General features: G+C 40.8%; 1 long non-coding RNA gene across 1 annotated transcript in view; it reads left to right on the top strand.

Moving 5' to 3' along the window:
• The first annotated feature begins 218 nt into the window (after nt 1–218).
• LOC124804624 overlaps nt 219–21,793 on the top strand; it is a 55,922-nt gene continuing 34,347 nt past the window's right edge. Inside the window, exon 1 of the long non-coding RNA XR_007017356.1 lies at nt 219–357. This is a non-coding gene — a long non-coding RNA (uncharacterized LOC124804624). The remainder of the gene's footprint in view (nt 358–21,793) is intronic.

Here is a 21,793-nt window from a genome sequence, read left to right as displayed (position 1 = left end):
TAAATGCTTTGAGTAATGGTCTTTACTTACGAGAGAAAAATGAAAATTTACCATGAGAAACAGCTTTATTTATGAAGAATTTTTTGAGATAATGTTAACACCATTTTGACATTGCTATCAGTTGCAGAGTATTTAAGCATGTGGTTTCATTTACACAATGAACTGTGTCTGTACTAGGTAATGCTCTATCTACCACTTCTCACAGGAAATGGAGAAGACGTTGGAAGTACTGTCGCAGATCACAGCTTGTCATTGATATTCGAAAGTTCCGTTCTCATCTCCTGGAGAAGCAGCGTGCAATACATTTACTAGGCCGTGTATGTGTGACATTGTTGGTGAAAAACATTGCTGTGGCATGTAAGTAATTTACTTCCTTTGTACATGACATTTTTACAGCTGTAACTTAAAAATAAATGCGAACATGAGTACATTACATAAAATGGCAACAGTCTCTTGACAGAGTATAAGTTAAGGTAAAATAACAACACACATACTAAGTATCAAATTTTTCCTTCTTGCATTACTTGAAGAAATTCAGTTTTTTTTTCTTTTTTTAATTTTTTATTGTTAATGTATGGCTAGATCAAAAGCTTGTGTTAAACATAATTATTAGGTCTGTCTGAGGCAAGATCAGCTAGTTATTTGTGTGCTCCACACCAGAAAAATGGTGATGATGTGTGTAACAACAAACCAGTTTGAGTGAAATACTGTAATGGGAGTGGTCAAGGAACGATCAGTTTGTTTTTATAGTCTGTCATTGCCTTTAATTTACTATGAAGGTAAGCAGATATCTTCAGTGTAAGTTGGCGTTTTCTGTTTCAGTATCAGGTAAAATCCAGATTAGTAGAAAGCATTTTTATTCCTAGAGCTATAATTCAAAATTTAAGCTGATATGAATGGCAAACTTGATAACAGATTAAATATATTTTGAATCTGTTGTTGGCATGCCTTGTTGCTTAATTATCTTCAGGAAGCTTGAAGCCATACAACACTCATATACCTCATTGCATATTTAATTTAATTGGATAGATAAAAAAAAAGTCTACTCACTCAGTCTTTCCTTCTCATCCCGTATGGTAAGTCTCCCCTGACCTGCGTGGTTCTGGGTGACTTTCCCAAAATCTACCCCTTTTTCTAGACCTCTTCAGTCCTTTTCCTTCACCCCTCTTCCTTCCCCTTCAACCCTTATGCCTGGAGAAGGAGCCACTGGCTCTGAAAGCTTGTCAGTTACAACTGTGTTTTATGTGTGTGTTCTGCTGCCGCTTGGTGAGTAGATCTTTTTTATCTATCCAATAAAATAATTTTGTCAATAATTGATTGGTTTCATTGCATATTTTATACTGTATATACTTTAGGTCTAGTGTAGAAATATCCTATAATACTATTCTGTCTTTCATTAATAAATGTAAGCATGTAAAACTAATTTTCTGGTATTTTGATCACAAAAATCAATTAAAAAGCAGATAGCAAATGTTCCTAAACTTGAGTGTTGTGTAATAATGTCTGCAATATGGGATCTTGTGTTGTGTGCAACAATAAAAAATGATATTGCGTATTCTTGCAGTTTGAATTTACAAATTGATCATCAAAGAACAAGCAAAATCCTTTAAATGTTCTTCAAAATCTTATTAGTTGGTACAGTCATCTTCCGTTTGAAGTTGTTATCAACTAGCATACCCAGATATCTTGCTCGTTCTATTTTTGATATTGACTGTGTTCCATTTTCTATTATTATTATTATTATTATTATTATTATTATTGAATTCACGTTCTTCCTGTGCAGAACTGTCTTGAGAAGTTCAGTGATAATGCATTTGCAAAAGTCAGTGAGCTAATTTACTGAAAAGTTAAGTTACATTTTCTTCTATTGGTACATTTGTGCAGGGCTGGTTTAAGGAATTTTGGGGCCCCAGCGAAGTCTGATTTTGGGGCCCACCTACTTTTTTGTACAATGTAATTTTGATTACACTTTATACGATTACATGATTATAAATCATTGTTATGTATGTGTGCATGTGTGCGTACATGCCCATGTTTACAGTTCAAACAGTTTCGATAAAAATGACAGATTGAGGTTTCTTTGAATGTATGTACAAATGGACCAGCAATTTATTAAGTACTAGCTTACCAGCAGCTTCACATGGGCTTAGGACATTTTGATAAAGATACATATCACTTCAGCAGTGTTTTGTATGGAGTGTAATGTGTCAAGCTCAAGTTATAAGAATACTGAGTAGTGTTGATTTCGAAACATTTTTGTGTATCTCTTTTTTTTTTTTAAAAAAAAGTATATACAAAAAGACCATACATATACACAAAAAAGGGAAATATGCAACAAAAATCAAAAATACATGCACATGAACTTAAAATGAAGAAACCTGTACATGAAACCAACACAAAATAAAACTGAAAAAATAGGAATCTAACAATTTATAAGGCATTACTAACATTACAGTAATACTAAACCAAATCTGAATCAATTTTAGTTGTGTCTGTTATAGTAAATTACTAAATATTTTTCCAAATCTTTTGAAAAGGCCTTCCTTACATCTGTCGGAATAGTTTACACATTTAAAATAAGTAGAACATCATTGTTGCAATGTCCAATGCAATGCCTCTGTCTTCGATGATTAGAAATAATCCTTGAAAATTACATCTGAAATCATAATGTCTGATATAATATTTCTTTAACTTAGAAGTTTAACAGCAAGTTCACTTATGCTGATTTTGTTATGTATCTAAAAAATGTACTTACAGCATCAACAATTGTGGAAAGGATAGATTGCTACTTACCATAAATATGACGCTTTGAGTTGCAGACAGACACAATGAAAAGACTTTTAGACACTGAGCTTTTGGCCAAAGCTTTCTTCAGAAAAGAAAGGAAAACGACACATATTTACACGAGCAGTGTCACACCTCATGCACACATGACTACTAGCTCTGGCTGTCACCTGCACCTCTCCCGCCAAGGGAGCAGCCTTTGCAGCATTTCTTCCTTTCTTTGCTGCAAGCTTGCACTTCCACAATCCCTTTCCCCCTCTGCCTCTCCTTCAGATGGTTTTCTTGGTACAGACCCTGCTTGGACCTGGTTTGTGTTTAGGAATTCGAGTTTCCACTTCCAGCATTTTCTACAACTTTTTATTAAATAAATACATGATCCCCATTGTTGTGTTTGGCCTGCCACCACTTTTCAAAATCCTCCAGAAGTGCAGATTGTACAGGGAAGGTCACCGAGTGCAGTGTATGCTCCATCCTTGTGCCTTTCCATCTTTGCACCCTTCCCTTTAATAAGGTAGCACACCGAAAACCCAGCATGCAGGGATGTCACTGTTGGTGTCTGAGCTGAAAACGCCCCATGTGCGCCAAGGAGTATGTGGCCGTCGTGTCTGGGAGACGGGTCTCTGAGCAATGGATTACTGGCCAGGTAGCCATTGCTGAGGGTGAGTGGAATCCATGGGGGGAGCCCCCAGAGTGGGTGGAACCGTGGTGGATGGGCTGCAAATGAAGCAGAACAGGTTATCTCCCTCTGGTGGCCATACAACCCCAGCAGTCTCTGTGGAGAAAAAGTCCTTTTTAATACAGAGAGGCCCTAAAATGTTCCCATATGTGGAGTAGACAGAGGACAAGTTTTGGGAAGTGGCAGCCGACTCTCAAATGAAAAACAGTTCATTTTGGTCAAAACAGTATCCCTTGCCCAGTCACGATTCCTGCTCACTTATAACAAGCTGGGTGACATACTGGTGACTGTCACTCCCCATAATACTTCTAATATGGTTCAGGGCAACATTTTCCACCAATACCTGCCCCCCCCCCCCCCCTCAATGCAGTGCTTCAAGTATCTGAAATTCGGGCACATGTCTTCACCTTGCAATTATAGCCCCATCTGTAGAGATTGTGGATGACCACTGCATGTGAGCACTCCTTTTATACCCCCCATCTCTAAGTTGTAGAAAGCACCATTCTCTCTGTTCACCAGATTGCACTGATTTTCAGGGTATAAGTCTCTAGACAAACTAACTTATCAAGAGGCCAAGAAGAAGTATGAGTGGTTGCACCCAACATGTATAACATTGTCATACGCTACAGCTACAACAAAGTCATCCCCTTTAACAATGGTACTTGTGCTCATTACACCTTCTGCAGAGGGCTCTTAGGTTCGCTTGACCATGCCTGCCCCCCCCCCCCCCCCCCCAATGGTTGGAGACTCTCCTCTTGCTGCTTCCCCCTTGCCTACTTTGGGATTGTTGGCTTCCCACCCAATGAGTACATTGGTCCCCATCTCCCAGCTGGAGACAAATCATCTTCTTCCTTCCTCTGGCTTCTCTCGCCAGAAAGGGGTCTCTCAGGACACTTTCTTCCAAGGTTTCTGCCAATCTGTAACGGGTCACCAGCCAGTGGCTGAAGTAGCCACAGGCTGTTGGTCATAGGGCCTCATGATCATCATCATTGCCTGAAACTCATTCAGAGAAGCCCTTGCAATCATCCAAATCCTTTCAGGAGAGGAAAGATAAAAAGAAATCCTCTAAGAAGAAGGAGATTCCAGTAGCCCCACACCACCAGATCCCAACTGTTCCACTCCTGTGGCCAAGGTGGAGTTTCCGGTGGCCCCTGAGGCCCCATCTTGCACCACACAACAGAACCTAGAACCTATGTGTGTTGGTGATGCCATAACACCACAACCAATGACAGCAAGTGACCTTAGGACATAACCTGCCTCCTTGATCCATTCATGGCCTCAAAGCACATTGACAACATTATTCTCCAGAGGAATTGTAGCAATTTTTTCCACCACTTGGTTGAGCTATGACATCTTTTAAGCACTTCACCTGCCTTCTGAATTGCTGTTCAGGAGACTTGATTTCCAGCAATGAGGACCCTGGCCCTTCGTGGATAGTGGAGACATTATAAGAATTGTGTTAACTCTGACAGTGTGTTGGGCACTCTACATAGTGAACTTGTGTCTCTTGATACACCTTTGGAGGCTGTGGCTCTTTGGATAAGGGCATTGCAGGATATTATCATCTGCAATGTTTACCTCCCTCCTAATGTTTGCATTGGTTTCTCAGCTCCATCACCTTTCCTAATCTTGGGTGATTTCAATGTCCATAACCCTTTGTGGGACAGAACCACTATCGCTGGCTGTGGTAAAGATCTCAAAAACTTACTGGCACAACTTGAGCTTTACCTCTTGATTAGTGGTGCCCCCCATATGCTTCAGTGTGGTGCACTGAACTTTCTCAGCCAATGACTTTTCCATCTGCAGCCCTTGTCATCTCGCATATATCCACTGTAAAGTCCATGATGTACTGCATGGTAGTGACCACTCCCCAACCTTCCTGTCCCTCCATCAGCATCACTCCCCTGGACGCCTTCCCAGATGGACTCTCAGCAGTGTTGACTGCAGTGACTTTGCCTCTGCTGTCGCCCCTGGCTCCCCTCTGCACGGAGATATCAGTGAGGCATTCCAGAATACAACTACAGTCATCCCTTCTGGATCTGTGGCGATCCTCTGTTCCTAGAGCCCATACAATGGAAGACCGTACCTTGGTGGCCATTAGAAATTGCAGGGGCTGTTAAAGGTCTTAGGCAGGCTCTCCAATGGCATAAGCGGCACACACTGATGGAACACTTCATTGCCTTTAAGTGGCCCCATGCTGGTGTCCACCACCTAATGAAACGACAGAAGTGAGAATGCTAGGAACAGTATGTACCTCTCCTTCACAGATATGGGCAAAGATCAGACATGTCTGTGGATATCAGACATCTGCAGGTGTACCTGGTATTATCCTGAATGGTGCTGTCTACACTGATCCAGATGCCATCGCCAAAAATTTTGCCCTGCGTTATGCTCGAGCCTGTACATCTGACAATTATCAACCTGCCTTTCATGTCCTAAAGCAGCTGCTGGAGTGAAAGCTATCATTTACTACATGCCACCTGGAGCCATATAATGCTCCATTCAGTGAGTAGGAATTCGTCAGTGTCCTAGCCCACTGCCCTGATACAGCCCCGGGGGCAGATCGCATCTACAACCAAACTGAAACACCTATTGTTGGATTGTCGGCGTTATATCCTTGCCATCTTTAACCACATCTGGAGTGAGGGTGAATTACCATCGCAGTGGCAAGAAAGCATCTTTGTCCCAGTGCTGAACCCATGTAAGCTTTCTCTAGACATGGACAGTTATCGCTCAATTAGTCTCACCAATGTTCTTGATAAGTTGCTTGAACGCATAGTGAGGCAGCAGCTGTGCTGGCTCTTGGAGTTTTGGGGTCTTCTGGCTTCGTGCTAGGGTGGTTTTTGCCAAGGCTGTTCAACTACTGATAATCTGATTTACCTGGAGTCTGCCATCTGAACAGCTTTTGACCAATGTCAACACCTTATAGCTGTCTTCTTTGACCTGCAAAAGGCTTGTGACACCACATCCTTGTTACCTTACTCGAGAGGGGTCTGTAGGGTCTGCTCCTGATTTTTATCCATAACTTCTTGGCTCAGAATATTTTCCACATTCAAGCTAGTACCTCCCACAGTTCTCCCCATTTCCAAGAGAAAGGGGTTCTGCAGGGCTCTGTGCTGAGTGTCCTCCTCCTTCTGGTACCTGTCAATGGTCTAACAGCAGCTATGGGATCCCCGGTATTATCCTCCATGTATGCTGGCGACTTTTGTCTCTACTATTGCTTCTCTAGTGTGGATGTCACTGAACATTGACTGTAAGGCACCATATGAAAGGTGCTGGTATGGGTCCTCACCCATGGCTTTTGGTTTTTAGCCAACAGGACTCACGTCATGCACTTCTGTTGATGTTGTGGCATTCACCCACAACCAGCACTTTACCTCGATGACCAACTACTCAGTGTGGTGGAGACATTGCTTTTTAGGACTGGTCTTCAATTCTTGGATGAGGTGGATTCCCCATCTGTGCCAGCTTAAGTGAAAGTACTGGCTGTGCCTTAATACATGTCATTGTCGGGGTAACACCAGCTGGGGTGCAGATTGCAATACCCTTCTGCAGCTTAACAAAGTTCTGATACAATCCTATCTTGATTATGGGAGTCTGTCATACAGTTCGGCATTGAGGGTACTGGATCCAATCTACCACTATGGGGTTTTACTTGTGACAAGAGCCTTTCTAACTAGCTCTGTGGACAGCTTAATCATGGAGGGTGGGGTCACTCCATTGCGGATCTGGTGCCAACAACAGCTTTATAATCACACTACACATGTTCGCAGCTACCCTAAGCATCTGGACTATCATCTCCTCCTTCAAAACATGGAAACCCATCTCCTACTATTGCACCCCAAATCAAAGATTATGACTGCAATCTGCATCTGGTCCCTCCTCTTTGAAATCCAGTTGTTCCCTCTACTACCTCTCTCCTGAGCCCACTTACGTACACTCCCATAGTGCATCCCTTGGCCGGTGCTTTGTCTTGACATATTACAAGGTCTGAAAGACTCAGTTCATCCTGAAGCCCACTGCCACCAATTTTTCTCCATCCTTGGAGCATCCTGGGGTTCAGAATTAGTGTATACTCATGGTTCAATGGTTGCTGGTCACATAGGCTTTGCTTATACTCGTGCGGGACATGCTTAACTGAGCTATTTACTGAATGACTGTAGTGTCTTCACTGCGGAGTTGGTAGCCTCTCTCGTACCCTTGAGTGTATCCGTTCCTGCACCAATGAGTCCTTTCTCATCTGCAGTGACTCCTTGAGCAGTTTGCAAGCTCTAACCAGTGTTAACCTTGTCATCCCTTGGTCATGGCTGTCCAGGATTCCTTGTATGCCCTCAAACAATGTGGATACTCGGTGGCCTTTGCCTGGACCCTGAGCCACATTGGAATTCTGAGGAGTGAACTCACTGATAGCCTGGCCAACGTGGCTACTGGTAGGCTGACTCTTTTGAGATCGGTATTATGCCATAGAGGTTCAGGCATCTGGAATGCGGAATGGCTCACTTTGACTTCATGAAACAAACTATAGGTGATAAAGGAGCCTGTGAATCTGTGGAGGTCCTCCAGGCAAGCCTCTTGCAAGGACTCTACCATTCTTTGCCAGCCCAGCTTTGGGTATAATTGCTGACTCTTGTTCATCTCCTTCATCATGAAGACCCAACCCACTGTTGTTGTGGTTCCCATTTGACGACGGTCCACAGTTTGCTGAACAGTCCCAACCTAACTGCCCTGTGGCAGACTGTTAATCTCCCTGACTAGCTATCCCTGGTGTTAGGAGACAATGCCTCAGCAGTTGTCTTAGTTTTATCTTTTATTTGCGAAGGGAGCCACTCTCATGAAGGGAGGGCCACTTAACCTTATCAGCCCATTGAGGGGTTGGCAGAGCACTGTTTCCTCCTGTGCCCACACCATACTTCAGCTGTCTGGGCTTGGTGGTCCATCCTGGCTCTCACCCTACCTGCTCTTTTACTCTTCCTCCCCCCTCCTGCATGGTCTGTTCAACTTGTTTGTCTTTTACCTATCTGAGCCTCTCTAGCCTTGCCCTTGTTGTTAGTCTTTTCCTGGTCAATTTCTGAGTAGTGTACCGCCAGTAAGTGGCTGAGGGTGAGGGATGTATGTCCCCTCATAGCACTCTGCTTTTGGGGGCTTCCAGCTGCTCCCTAGATGGGGAACCTTGCCTGCCTTTCTTCCTGTGCCTCTCTGTCTTCTTTCTTGTCCCTTATCCAGCCTTTATTGACATTTGGTGGAGCTTGGGATTTTTTTCTGCTGGGTTGTGCATGGTAGGCCGTCTCTGATGTACAGTCATGTAGACCTGTCTGTTCGAGGGAAAAGGGACTGATGACATAGTAGTTTGTCCTTTGATCATCCAACCAACCAGCTCTGGGTGCTCTAGCCAGTATGGCTCATTCCATACCAATATAAAATGCTGAGCAATGGGTGCTGTAGATCTGGTATATGACATAGCTGGAGTAGGATAAGCCTGTGACAAGACTGGAATAGGAAATGTAGGGTGGGTGGATTTGGTAGGTTTTGCACCTGAGTATTCCACAGGGATATGATGCCTGTGGCAAGGGGTTGGAGTTTGGACTACTTTAGGAGGTGTGGCAAGAATGTTGGGTAAAATGCCCCTCATTTCAGGGCATTGATAGATAATCAAAGTGCTGATGAAGGATGTGGTGAAGTTCTTCCAGTCTGGGGTGGTATTAGGTAATGAAGGGAGTGCTCCTTCGTAACTGGTTCTTCAGGTGGTGGGAAGATTGGGGTTGTGTGAGGATATGGCATGAGAAATCTGTATGTGGACTAGATCTGGGAGATAGTGCCTGTCTGTGAAGGCCTTCAGCAAACTGATGGTTGTGACACTGGAGGTACAATGTCCCTGGGTGGCCAGGCTGTATAGAAGAGATTTTATGGTGCAGAAGGGGTGACAGCTGTTGAAATGCCAGTACTGTGGGTTTTATGTGGCCAGAGTTGAGGATGGAGGCATCAGAGAAGAGGAGCTCAACATCCATGAAAATGGCATGCTGGGTTCAGGAGGATGAGGTGAAGTGGGTGGGAGAAAAGGTGTTGTTGTGAAGGGAAGAAGATAGGATGTCTTGGCCCTGAGATCATGAAGATATCATCAGCGAACCTGAACCAGATTATGGTTTGGGGTTTATGGAGGTTTGGAAGGTTTCCTCTAGGTGGCTCATGAACAGGGTGGTATAGGAGGGTGCCATGTGGGTGCCCATGGCTGTACTGTGGATTTGTTTTTATACTTTCACTTCAAAGGAGAAGTAGTTCTGTATTAGGATAAAGTTAGTAAGGTATTTGAGAAATGAGGCAGTTGGGTCGGAGTTTGAAGGACATTGGGAGAGTTAGTGTTCAACAGTGGCAAGACCATGGGCATGAGAGATGTCGGTGTACAGGGAACTGGCAATCAACAGTGACGAGTAGGGACCCAGGAGCTGGCAAAGGAAGTGTTTGGTGTCTTTGATGTGGAAGGCTAGATTTTGGACAATTGGTTGGAGGTGTTGGTCAGTGAGGGCTGATATTCTTTCAGTGGTGGCAAAATAACCAGCTACAATGAAGCATCCACGATTGTTGGGTTTGTGTACTTTGGGGAGCAAGTAGGAGGTGGGCATATGGAGAATCGTAGGGGTCCGGAGTGGACTGGATTCAAGGAAGAGGCTCTGGGGAGGACCTAAAACTTTAAGCAGCAATCAGAGATTGTGTTGGACTTCTGGGATGGGATCATTCAGGCAGAGTTTATAGATGGCACCAGACAATTGATGACAGAGGCCTTCTACCAGGTAGTCACCGTGATTCATCATGACAGTGGTGGAACGTTTGTCTGGAAGTGAAACGATTAGGTTAGGATCTGCTTTGAGGCTGTGTATGAGTGTCCTTTCTTCTGCTGAAAGGTTGATATTCTTAGGAAGGGATTTGGGGAAGAATGGTGAGGCCAAATTAGAGGTAAGGAATTCCTGGAAGGTGACCAGGGGGTGGTTAGATGGGACAGGAAGTGAGGGAAGATCATTGTTGGATGGTGATATGTATGATATGAACTGGAAGAGACAGGGTTCAGTGTTGGGATTAGATTGGCTTTGGCTGGAGGAATTGGTGGCAAAGAAGTGTTTCTGCTGCAGGAATTGGGACAAGGAGCACAGATCTTTGACAAATCCAATGTGCTTAGAACTCAAGGTGAGTTCTCTGTATAGAACTGAAACTGCTGTGGGACCGGGAGTTTAGTCAAAAGGTTAACAACAGTGCTCTGGGATTGTTTTGGCTCTGGATTTAGTGGAGCATTGGTAGGGAGTTTTGAGACATGTGGAAAGCTGAAAAGGTCAGCTAGGCAGGGACTGGCTGCTATGAGGGGTTGATGAGGAGCAGTCCTATGGATAGGATAGGAGTTGGATAGTGGTGTCGTAAGGCAGCAGTAGGATGTCAGCAGGTTGGATAACTTGGCTTTGTAACAGTCTTTCCATAGTGCTTGTCTGCTGCTCAATCTGTCATCTTTATTACAAATAGCAATCTGTCTGTTTCGCAGTGTTGTCGATACAGCATAGGTGTAGTTTGCCCTTAAGGGATTCTCTTCCCCTGGAGTAACAAAACTGCCTTTTAAGTGTCGCAGATCTGGATCTGTCAATTCAGCAACATTTTCTAAAGCTGCAACAAATTCCCGTGATTCTTTCTCTGTCTCTTCAAAACCATAGGCTCTATATTCTCCAAAAATACCAAGTGTTGATTTTATTAATTTTACTGTAGTACACTTCCATGTTGAACTGCTTTATTGACTCTATGGTAAGGGACACTATGCCATATTACAACACACGAAGAAAACTTAAATTTTGTGATTTCCTTAAAGAGACTGGATATTTCAGTGAACATATTGGATCATTTTTGCAAGTGTTCTTTAACTCCGCTAATGCAAGCCTTATGTTACTAAGCTCAGCTCTCACAAACCAAACACTTTCAATTCTAGCTTCCCATCTTGTACCACACAGTGGCTTCAGAGTTAGAATTCTGTGATTCTTGAGTGCTTCCCAGAACTGCACAGAGGCAGAAAATAATGTGAACAGTCTTTGAACCGCATTGAAGAAAATGTAGTGCAGTTAAGATAATTTAACTTTTTCACTAACAACCAAGTTCAAGCTATGAGCACAGCAAGGGTTAAAAAAAATCTACTCACCAAGCAGTGGCAGGAGAACACACACATACAAAAAGGTGGCTTCTTCTTCCAGCAGAGGAGTTGAAGGGGAAGGAAAAGGGGCGAAGGAAAAGGTCTGGGAAGGTTCAGGAAAAGGGGTATACTTCGAAAGTGTCACCCAGAACACCACATCAGGGGGAATTTACTGGACAGGATGAGAAGGAAAGACTGAATATTGGACTGCTGTCCCCAACAATATATAAGTGTCTTTTAATTGTGCATGACTGCAATGTGACACGTCTTCTTTACAGTAGGTTGCAATCTGTCTTTTTTGTGCATTGTTGATACAATTACATTATTTTTCAGTATGGTATTCTTCTTGATAGATACAATTTCATCAGAAATTATGGCAATGATTTCATTTTGTATGCTCTGACTTAAGCAAGTAACCACTCTTCCAGGTTTAGCCATACGATTAATAATAATTTAATATGTGATTGAACTTGGTCATTAATTCTACTTGCCCTAAAAAGTTTCCATTACCTGAATTTTCCAACATTTCGTGGTCAGCTCTTAATGGAAGACCTCAACAAAACCAATCTCCACCTCTTTTGTTCCTGATAATTTTGAACTTAAGTTACCTGATCCATTAATTTTTAGTTTTTAGTTCTGTGAGAAAGTGCTTTCCAGTTGCACATTTCAATAATATAGTTGCAGAACACTTCATGATTACAGAGAAGTTTTGACAAACTCTGCCAGTCTCTTAAATTATTTCTTGTGAGAGAGCCAGTACTTGAAGTGAACAACTTGCAACAAAAGCAGTTACAGAGCATCTTTTGTTGGAGGATATTTGCATAACTTATTTTATTTTCATTTCAGACAGAGCCCATTTCACCAGATACAATTATTGCACATAATGATACAAATACAAAGCAGTTTCATTACAAAATATAAAACATAATTAAGCAAGATAAGGAGTCAACCAAGTACATTAGTCTGACTGCACTATTACAATAATAGCTGCGAAATTTTATCATAAAATCCAGTTACATACTAAATAATGAAGCATGAAAGATATCCTTAAATTTTAAAATTCCATATTACAAAGAAAAATGATATGGAAAACACATTTAGCAACAGATCTGTTTATGGAACTAAGAGCTATCATAAGAGAAAAACAGTCCTTTATTTTTAAAATATTGTACAGTGTAATTGTTCATGGATGATTGTATTTATCACACTCTATGAATATGTTAGGTTGGTGCATAAGTTCTTAGCATTTTTGTTTTGAATGTTGATATTCTATATGCTATGTGTTATTTATAAATTGCCACAGCTGTGGATTGTAGAAAATGGAGTGCCAAGTGGAGAAACTGGAACATTTCTGATATATTATTTTGTTTGCATTCAATAGAGGGGTGACAGCAGCAGAGGCAGCCAGAAACACTTGCACCATGTGTGGGGATAATGCCATTGGACAGAGCATGAAGATCATTTAAATGTTTTAATCTACAATTATTCACATCAGTGTACTCGAGAATAGGCAGATGTGATGAACTGGGATCATTCCACATGATTGGGGAGGTTCAGAAATTGGGTGCAGGGGTACCACATGCTCTAAGCCAAAATCACAAAAATCAGTGAGTGGCCATATATGCATTCAGCTTGCTCATTATCAAGTGGCTCGTGAGCAACACCAACCACTCCTATCCTGTGTTGTTACTGGTGATGAGAAATGGTGTCTTTATGGTAACATAAAGAAAAGAAGAGAATGGTTGAGTCCAAACAAAGTAGCAGCTCCTCATTCAAAGACCTGCATGCACCCACAAAAGATAGTGTCATGCGTCTGGTGAAATAGCGACAATGTGGCGTACTAAAAATTGATTCCCAGAGGTAAACTATCTTTGCTGACATTTTTTGTCAACAACTGAGACATCTTGCAGACACAGTTCAAGAACAATGGCCTAGAAGACTGTGTGAAATGATGCTACTTCATGATAACACCCATCTGCATTCTGCTAGACTGACAAAAAACACTATACAGGAGTAGGGTTGGAAAGTCATCCTGCACTCACCTTATTCACCTGATCTTACACCCTTCGATTTTCACCTTTTCTGCTCTCTATTGAACAACTCTCAAGGAGCTTCCTTTCTGAATGAAAATGTTCTCTGAACATGACTCAATGACTTCTTTCCCTCAAAACCATGTGATTTCTACAGTCGTGAAATTGAAAAGTTACCTCAGCATTGGCATACTGTTGTAAATAGTGAAGGAGAATATGCTATTGATAAATAAAATCTCTGTTATGTGTATCCATTGTGTATGTTAAACAAACGGAAAAATTCTACAAATTTATGCACCAACCTTATATACAGGGTGAGTCACTGACTATTTCCACCAAGAATAACTCTGAAAGTATGATAGGAGCTGAAAAGTTTGTGGGACAAAAGTTACATGGAACAATGGGGACCATAATATGACATTGGTTTTTTATTGCTATGTGGGATTGCTTCAGAGATATGAAGGTCAACTGTGTTTTTTTTTTTTAAATGTGATGCTATGGTTTGGTACTTATTTTGTGATAACAGGTATCAAGATGAATCCAATGATGTGTAACAGTAAGGTCTTTGAAGGTCAACGAAGGTCACAAAGGTGACATGAACCTCCATTTACAGAAGGTGTTCAAAGTGATGACCACTGGTATCAATGCAGTGCTGCAATCTTCTTACCATGGATTGAGTGGTATTCCTTCACATCGGCACTTATCGAAGCACATGCTCTGACAATTCTCTCTCAAATATCTTCAGGTGTAGTTGGAACATCTTTATAAACAATGTCTTTTACGAATCCCCACAAGAAAAAACTCCAGAGGCATCAAGTCTGGCAAAGAAGCCAGCCACGACACATCTGCTCTGCATCCAATCCAACGATTTGGGAATTGTCTCTGCAACTCATTTCTAGCCATCAGCAAAAAATGTGTCAGACAACCATTGTGTTGATACCACATTCTGTTCCTTGTTCCTAAAGGTATTTCTTCCAATAACAGACCTAATGTTTTTCGCAGGAATGTGGTGTACTTTGATGAAATAGGGGCCTATAATTCTGTCCTCCGGAATCCCACACCATACGTTCAACAACCACGGTTTTTGGTGTGCAACTTGCCGCAGCCAGCATGGATTTTAAGTTGCCCAATAATTCATGTTATGAAAATTAACATTTCCATGGTTTGTGAATGTAGCCTCATCAGTAAATAAAATAAAATTAATAAATGTGGCATCCCTCTGAATATGAAGTTGAGCCCATCGGCAGAATTCAATGTGATACATACAATTTATACCAGTTAATTCTTGGTGGAGACTGATATGGTAAGGATAGTATTTAAGGTGATGCAGAACCAAACAACACTACACTGGCTCATGCCAGATTCCCTTGCGATTTGATGCAAACTAACACAAGGATCTCGAGACACAGTGGCAAGAGTACCAATTTCTGTTTCCTCATTAGTAACTTTCCTTTGTCGGATATGTTTCCGATGCGCCAAAGATCCAATTGTTCTCAATTTATCATACACATATTTAAATGTACAACATGTAGGGTGAGTACATTGAGAATATCTTTCAGTGTGTAAGTCAGTAGCTCTCACTGAATTTCGTTGGCATTCTCCGTAAATGAGAAGCATATCGACTTGTTCTTCTCAGGAATACATCATTCACATTCACCTGATTTGACGATATGTCTTACCGTTCCTATTAATGTTGCATTGCGAAACTGTCAAATGGTGTTTACATGTCAATGGCAAGTTCGATGGATACACGGTATTCAGTGAATATTTACTATTTGCACGATACACAAGAGAGAATTGTAAAAGCATGTGCTTCGATAAGTGCCGAAGTGATAAGGAATACCTTTCAATCTATGATAAGAAGATTGCAGCACTGCACTGATACCTTCTGTAAATGGAGGTTCATGCCACCTTTTTGACCTTGAAAGACCCTACTGTTACACATAACTGGATTTGTCTTGAGAGCCGCTATCAGAAAATAAGTACGAAGCTATAGCATCCCATTTAAAAAAAAAAAAGAAAAAAAACAAAGTTGACCTTCATATCTCTGGTGCAACCCCACCTAGCAACAAAAAAACCAACATCATGTTATGGCCCTCGTTGTCTCATGCAGCAAACTTTTCAGCTACTATCTTACTTTCAGAGTTATTCTAGGTGACAATAGTTAGTGACTCACCCTGCATACAATGTCCTCATCAATGAGGGAGGAATCATAGTTTGAAGAAGGAAGGAATTTCAACAGGTGTCTTGTTTTATTGCTTTTCATGTGACCTGATCTTAGTACGTTAAGAGTAACCATTTCTCTTCTCTTGAGTGTCAAGTCGAGAAACAAAGGGTTTTGTGGAACCCGTTGCTGAAATGCCCAATACTATGTGCCTTTGATGTTACGTTCTATGTCCACTACTGTTGTCTGTTTTGTTTTTGCTTGTCTGGCGAGTTTAATACAAAAATCACTGTATGGTAGGGTATGTCAATAGGAAATAGATTCTGTACCATATTTATGAGCTGATCTGCACGTTTGTTGTTAGGGGCAACAAATGTGCAGATTCCAACATGTCCTGGTATCTATTGACACAGCTCTTTTGCTCAACTGAGACTATGCACTATATCATGTGCCAAAGGATTAAAAGTTTTTCCTTTGGCTGCCCTCATAGTGTACGGCTCTCATGAAGTCAGTATGTACTAGGACCTTGTCAACTTGTAAGTCGACTGTGTAAAGTGTAACTTGACGAATGGTGTACAACTCTGTGGTTAATATCAGTGCTTCAGAAGACAGTAGGAAAAAGTATCCATGCCCAGTTTGATCATCAAAGAGTGTGGCGCCCACAGACACATACATTTTGGAACCATTTGTGCACAGTTTATGCCAGTTACGACCAACTTTGACTGTGTAAAAGCTCTCTGTTCACTTGGGGTTACATATGGGTTAGATATATAACTACCGTATAAAGTTCATTGAATTTTTGAAGTGATATTGTTTGCTTGACACCACATGACCTAAGCGAAACTGATGTTAATGTTATGCTGTATGAATATTCACCTGTTATATGATATTGATAGGAGTGGTTTGGGTTTCTGTGACCAGTGTGACTTAATTTTTATCAGGTGCAGTAATTGAGGTAATTTCCAATGTAATGGATGACTGGTAGAAGATATGTCCATCAACATAACACTCATAACGAGTGGAGGAATTGCCAGCTCTGCTTACATGACAGATATAAGAGCAGTTTTAATATAGCCTCCACAAATATGCAGAGCTGCTAATTGTATATGGTGTAGAATCTTCAATCATGACATGGGAGTGTACTGATACAACATGCAGCTGTATTCCATCTTGCTCCTGACTGACTGTTTATACAGATGTAAGATAGTCCTAGGGTCGATTCCATAGTTAGTGCAAGCCAAAGCTTTCAGGGTGTTAATTCTGTTATGTACCTTAGCCTGAAGTTCGTTGGCACATTTTTGCCATGCCAATTGAATGTCTAGCTGGATACCCAAAAACTTAACACAAGTAGATGCTAAAATAGTTTGGTTATTAGTTTGAAAGGAAATTGTGTCTTTGTCTGCTCTGTGTATGGTAAAGACAGAAAAACATTGCATTTCTAAGGACCACATCCATTCCTATCTCAAGTAACCCAGTTACCACAGTGTTGACATCTCATTTCAGGTAGTTCAAGGCATGTTTCTGGTCCTTGTGTGTGGTGTATATTACAAAGTCATCCGCACACTGTAGAAATCTGACAGGATAATATAATCATTGAGCAATCAACCTGGTGCACATGTTAAAAAGTAACAGGCTCAAGGGATCTCCTTTTGATAAACCTTTATAGATGGTACTGGAAATCAATCATCTGTCTGTCGCGCTTAATTTTAAGAGTCTGTGTTGTAGTAAATACAAGCACCAGTTAAATATTTTTGGTGTTGTACCCACATCACATAGGTTTTGTCAAAATGTAGAAATATCCACATCACCATACGCATCCTTTATATATAGAAAGGCTGCAAAAGTGACAGGTTGTTGGTGTAATATTTGAATCACCTTTAATGCTATTTGTCATATTTTGTCAGTGTCATGCAACTTCTGTTTGTCCTTAATGGTGTTTGTAGTGAGTCACAGACAAACACAACAAAAAGCACAGACAAACACAACAAAAGGACTGCTATACATTTGAGCTTACAGCGAAAAGGCCTTCTAAAGTAGAAAATGCACACACAATAACAAACCTTGCACACATGAACATTGCCTCTGGCCACTGAAGTTGGCCTGCCAGTCCAGTCTCAGCAGTTAAAGACAGTGGTCATTTGTGTGCCTATGTTGCGCATGTGTGTATTTTTTTACTTTAGAAGAAGGCCTTTTAGCTGAAAGCTCAAATATATAACAGTCTTTTTCTTGTGCCTGTCTGTGACTCATCATCTCCTCTATAGTAGCAATCTATCCTTTTCATAATATAGTTGTTAAATGCTAGTTTCACTTTGAAATCAAGGCAGTCTGTTAATTTAGATGCCAAGTTGCTCCACCCAGCAGATTTTAATGTGGATGAATCCTCCTCGGCATGCTGTAGCCCCTCAAGCCTGTCCCACATTTAAGTGGGGGCCCTTGTGAGGTAATTCAGTGTGTGAGGAATGTTACTGCTATGATACACTGCAAGTTTCAAACAATATCAAGCTTGCTCTATTGGTTTCATACCAGCACATACATCTAACCATTTCATTTGGCTGATCCCTGTCTCCTGGAGGAAGGACTTGGCAAGTATCAGTTTTCAAAGTATTTATGCGTTGTATAACTGAAGTGGAATCTGGGAATCAGTCCAGTATTTATCTAAGTGTGTATGGAAAACTGCCTAAAAACCACATCCAGGCTAGCCAGTACTCTGGCCCCCTTCTTTAATCTGCAAGCAGGTTATATCTGACACCCATACTTGATACTGGCTCAAAATATGATTGACCCACATTTCTGTTGTACTTGTGGGGCTGTTTGCATGAGATGCACATTGGTGCCTCACTGTCTCCAAATGGTTTTATGATGATCGTCAAACACCAGACAAATTTTGCACTCATTGGTGAAGACAGCTTGACCAAATTGGCCCAGGTTTTATTCGAGATGTTTCTGTACTGAACTTCTTTGCACACCATTCTGCTGGGAGATTTGTATTATTGTTTGTAATCTGCATCTACATAACTACTCGGCAGTTCACATCGAAGTACATGGCAGAGGGTTCACAGAACCATTTGTATACCATTCTACTCTCGAATAGCACATGGAAAAAATGAACACACAAGATTTGATTTATCTTATTTCATTATAGTGGTCTTTTCTACCTATGTAGGTGGGAGTCAACAAAATCATTGCATTCAGAGGAGAAAGATGATGACTGATGTGTTACGAAAAGTTCTCACAGACACAAAAAAATGTTTTTGTTTTAGTGATCACCACCTAGCTTGCATATCATATCTGTGACACTCTCTCTCCAATTTTGTGATAGTACAAAATGAGCTGGCCTTCTTTGAACTTTTTCAATGTCCTCTGTCAATCCTGTCTGTTGAGTATCCCATACTGCACACCAGTACTGTAGCAGAGGATGGACAAGTGCAGTGTAGTGAGGCTATTTAATAGATTTGTAGCATATTCTAAGCATTCTGCCAATAAAACACAGTTGCCTTCCTTACAAATTTTGTATTTTGGTTCTAACTTTAGTTGTTCACAATTGGAACCCCTGGGTATTTAGCGTAATTGACAACCTTTAAATTTGTGTTACATATTGTGTAATCAAAATTTAAAGGGTCCGTTTTAGTTCTCTCATGGAGAACCTCACACTTTTTATTATTCATGTTCAATTGCTACTTTTCACAGCATACAGATATCTTATTCGTATTGATCTTCTGACGACTTTACTAGATGGTAAACTACAGCATCATCTACAAACAATCTGAAGGACTGTTCACATTGTCTGCCAAATTGTTTTTAGAGTTTAGTAACACCAAAGGGCCTATGAAACTTCCCTGAGGAATACCAGATGTCTCTTCTGTTATGCTCAGTGAGTTCCTGTCAGTTACTACAAATTGCGTTGTTTCTTAAGGGAAATCAATCCAGTCACACAGCCGAGATGATATTCCATAGACATGCATTGTCATTAGAAGCCACAAGTGAGGGAGGGTTCAAAATCCTTCGTGAAATCTTGAAATATGGAATCAACTAGATCCATTGTCGATAGCACTCATTACTTTGTGGGAATAGAGGGCCACTTGTGTTTCACAGGAACAACATTTTCTGAATCTGTGCCGACTAGGTGTCAATAGATCATTATCTTCAAGGTATTCCAGGTATGCCATAATATTTAGATACAGTATATGTTCCAAAATCTTACTTCAAATTGAGGTCTGTGATATGAATTTACAATTCTTTTCTTGTGTACTGGTATGACATGTGATATGTTCCAGCCCATAGGTATGGATCTTTCATTGTCCGAAAGGTTGTACGTGATTGCTAAGTATGGAGCTATTACATCAGCATGGTCTGAAAGGAATCTAATTGGCATAAAATCTGTACCAGAAGACTTGCCTTCATTAAGTGTTTAGGTTGCTTTGCTACACCGAAGGTATTAACTTATAAGTTACTCGTGTTGGCAGCTTTCTTGATTTGAATTCTGGAATATTTACTGCCTCTTATTTGGTGAAGGAATTTCAGAAAACCATATTTAGTAGCTCAGCTATAGTGGCATAGTCATTGGTAACATTACCATTGCTGTTACACAGTGAAGCTATTGATTGCTACTGGTGTGCTTGACATACAACCAGAATCTCTTTGGATTTTCTGCAAAGTTTCAAGAGATGGTGTCATTTTGGGAACTATTAAAAGCATCTCACATTGAAGTCTGTGCTAAATTTTGAACTTCTGTGAAATGTCACCAGTCTTGGAGACTTTGCATTTTTTAAAATCTGGCATGGTTTGTTGTTGCTTTTGCAACAGTGTTCTGAATCGTTTTGTGCACCATTGGGAATCTGTTCAATCTCTTAATAATTTACTTGATATAAATCTTTCAGTTGTTGTCTATACTATTTCTTTGAATTAAAACACATGTGGCAAACACTTACATAGTTAATTTGGAAGAAATGGAGACACTCTCTTAGGAATTCTTCAGGTGAATTTTTATGTGCTTTTTTAAAAATAAATATATTTTGCATTTATTTTAGGTTAATTTGTCTGTCAAGGTATTCAGTGTCAGTACTACCACATTGAGGTCACTAATCCCTGTAACCATCATGATGCTCCCTATTTGCTCAGGACTGTATTGCCAAGGGGTCTAGTAGGTTACTGCAACCATTTATGCTTTGTGTGGCCTCCTGAACTAATTGCTCAAAATAATTTTTCGAGAATGCATTTATACAATTTCAGATGATGTTTTATGCCTACAAATGACTAAACATTTACTTTTGACCAACATATGAAGGGTAGATTGAGGTCATCTCCAACTAAAATCTTGTTAGTTGGGCGCCTGTTTAAAGAGTGTCTCAAATTTTCCTTAAAATGTCCTGCAACTGTAATAACAGAGTCTTGAGATTGGTAAAAGGAAACAGTTATTAATTTACTTTGGTTGTCAACTGTAACCCCTACCCATACTGACTCGGCAACTATCTACTTCAGTTTTACTACAAGATGAGCTACTTTTAACAGCAAAAAGCATGCCACCACAACCAACTGAATTTAATCTATCTATCTTTCTAGGCTCAGTTTTGGGTACAGCAGGTAGTAGGATTTGGTTTGTTGGTAGAATACAGGGGAAGTTGTGACGTTCGCCTGCTTTATTTCTTTGTTGATAGTCCTCGGTGTCGACGTACTGCATTGTTATACTGGCTGAAATATGGGGGGGGGGGGGGGGGGTGGAAGTTCAACACTGAATACTGTAAATGATTTGGCCGACAGTTGCATTTCACAGTTCTTTACTTTCACTGTTCACAACCTCCCAATACTACACAATTATATGACCTGTTCACTATTGGTAAATATTGATAAGCCTCATTAATAAGTTGAAGGCAATATCAGCATACTGCTACAATAGTTTGCTGTTGAACATCTATGAGCAGTAAAAACCTAACCACATAATTCACAGTTCTTGCAGAATAATACGGTACATGTGACACCATTTCTTA

Source organism: Schistocerca piceifrons, chromosome 7, assembly GCF_021461385.2.
Source record: "Schistocerca piceifrons isolate TAMUIC-IGC-003096 chromosome 7, iqSchPice1.1, whole genome shotgun sequence".
In the NCBI taxonomy this organism is placed as follows: domain Eukaryota; kingdom Metazoa; phylum Arthropoda; class Insecta; order Orthoptera; family Acrididae; genus Schistocerca; species Schistocerca piceifrons.
Note: the sequence above shows the minus strand (reverse complement) of the source record. Positions and strands in the feature narration are given on the sequence as shown.